At 40.1% G+C, this 2,227-nt stretch overlaps 1 non-coding gene across 1 annotated transcript; it reads right to left on the bottom strand.

The window, feature by feature from the left end:
* Positions 1-1,846: 1,846 nt before the first annotated feature.
* On the bottom strand, positions 1,847-1,953 carry LOC131480420 (U6 spliceosomal RNA). The gene has a single exon (XR_009245527.1). It is a non-coding gene; the product is annotated as a U6 spliceosomal RNA (small nuclear RNA).
* Between the last annotated feature and the right edge of the window lie 274 nt (positions 1,954-2,227).

The following is a 2,227-nucleotide window of genomic DNA, read 5'->3' as shown; positions in this document are numbered from 1 at the left end:
CCTAGTTGTGTTTCTGAGTCTTGGAGATGCCTTGGTTTTCAGGGTGCACTACTGATGAGGGAGCATGTTTTCTTTAGGCTGGCAATTGAGGACCTTCCTCTTCCATGCCAACCACTCAGCTGGTACTGGCTGCCTGCCGTACTGTGTTGAGAAAGGCCATGCAGCTTCTTGGGGATTGGCACAAGGGCACCAAAAGAAAGGATGTAGTGGTTTTTGTACTGGGTAACTTTCTCCTTGGTCAGGCTATGAAGTCAGGAACATTATGTTCCCCTATGAATCCTCTCCTCCATTTTTGTGCTCTCTTCCCCAAGTTCATGAATATTCAGACTAGCAATGGAAGAGAGAAAATGAAGGAAGCATAATTTGTTTTCATTAAGAATTGGGAACTTTCAAGGCATTTCCTTCTGAGGAGTGCCTTAAAAGGAAGAGGCAGGTGCTTTGAGCCTCTCCAAGACGATGCTGATGCTCCTCAGGTTATGTGTGAATGCTGCAAAGTTGCCTTGTATTGAAAGATTAAAGGAAGAAAGGTTCTCTTTGGGGCACCTTGCAATCTCTTTGAAGTTCAAAATAAAATAAATAAAATAAAAGTTGAAAATAAAAGCTAAAAGAATCTCACATGATGCTCTTTAAAAAACATTGGCCTAGCATTGAAAACAGTTCTTGTGGGGGCTATGTCCTGTATTGAAGTAAATAGATTCAAACCTGAGTCCACCCCCAATTCCAGCTTCCTTTTGATGTGCCCTGTAGGGGATAATAGTGGTAGTTCATATAGTTGAACAGTTCTCACCTGCATGGGAGAGCTAGATTGAGTTTCAGGCTACTGACTTCAACTTAGCCCAACCCTTACCTGGCTGAGGTGGTTATCTGGGGAGTGAGCAAGTAGTTGAGAGATTTCTTTCTTTTTCTCTGTCTTCTTCTGACTTTTAAATAAAGAAACAACAATTCCACTGTTTTTTAAGAGCCATAATGGTGAAATGATTTCTTAATTTCCAGCAAAGACCAAACAACACTAAATGTCTCCTGTGCTGTGGCCTATTGACTAAATCCTCCCTTGTTACACAGACAGGTCTGTAATTTAGACATATATTAATACGCAAGTTTTTCTGGAAGGACCTATGAATGGCAGCTTGAAAGAGAGTGAAAGAGACTTAAGCAATAGAAAAGAGAAGTGAAGTCACAGTGGATACAAAATGGAGACTTTGCAGGAAGGGCCAGGCAATCTCTGAGCAGGAGGTTTAAGACAGAGGAGCAATGGGAAAGTTTCATTCTTCACACACCTCTACACGACACTAAGAAGGCCACCTAACATGCTTTGAAAAAATTAAAATTTCTCCTGATTATTACTATTGAAAATTGCCAAAAAAATTGAAAGTATCAATAAGGAATTAGGGACAGGCATTTCTTGCCAGTGCAGACCCTGGGAAGCAGCAGGTAAAGGGGAATCCCAGCAGTGGGATTCCTGCCACCCCTGGAGGACACCTGCGCTGATTCCTGCCCTACCAGCTTTATCCTTGCTGAGCCACTGCCCTTTATGGGAATTTGGAAAGTAGCCCAGTGAATGAGAAATCTGCCTTTGTCTCTCTGCGTATCAAGTAATTTTTATAAGATAAAAAATCTCATCATCACATTAAAACTTCACATAATTTACTTGAAATTTTTGTTCATTTCCTTCTGGTTTTACTATTATTATTGTACTTACATTTAGAGATTTGCACTTCAGTGATTAACCTAAGTAGTCCTTGGACTTTAATTTGTAAGGTTACAAAATAACATGCAACTCATTCTTTCTTTCTTCCTTTCTTTCTTTCTCTCTCTCTCTCTTTCTTTCTTTCTTCTTTCTTTCCTTTTTTTAATAGAATGCTTCATGAATTTGCGTGTCATCCTTGTGCAGGGGCCATGCTAATCTTCCCTGTATCACTCCAATTTTAGCATATGTACTGTGGAAACAAGCAATAAATGCTTTAACTTTCAGTTTTAATGTCCAGCTGTGCTAACGTGACTTGTTGATAATACAGTTGCCAGAAATTGTTCCTCTGCAGCTTCTAGAGTTTTCCAGAAGTTTGTTCTCATAACTTCTCAGAAACAGGCTCCTCACACGCTTTGCCTTCATTGCGTACAACCAGGGTGCACCTGCTGCTGTGGCTGCTGTTACTCTTCTGACATGATTATTTTTTTAAAGATTTATTTATTATTATTGGAAAGCCAGATATACAGAGAGAAGGAGAGA

The sequence above is a fragment of the Ochotona princeps genome, chromosome 5 (genome assembly GCF_030435755.1).
Source record: "Ochotona princeps isolate mOchPri1 chromosome 5, mOchPri1.hap1, whole genome shotgun sequence".
Taxonomy (NCBI): Eukaryota; Metazoa; Chordata; class Mammalia; order Lagomorpha; family Ochotonidae; genus Ochotona; species Ochotona princeps.
Note: the sequence above shows the minus strand (reverse complement) of the source record. Positions and strands in the feature narration are given on the sequence as shown.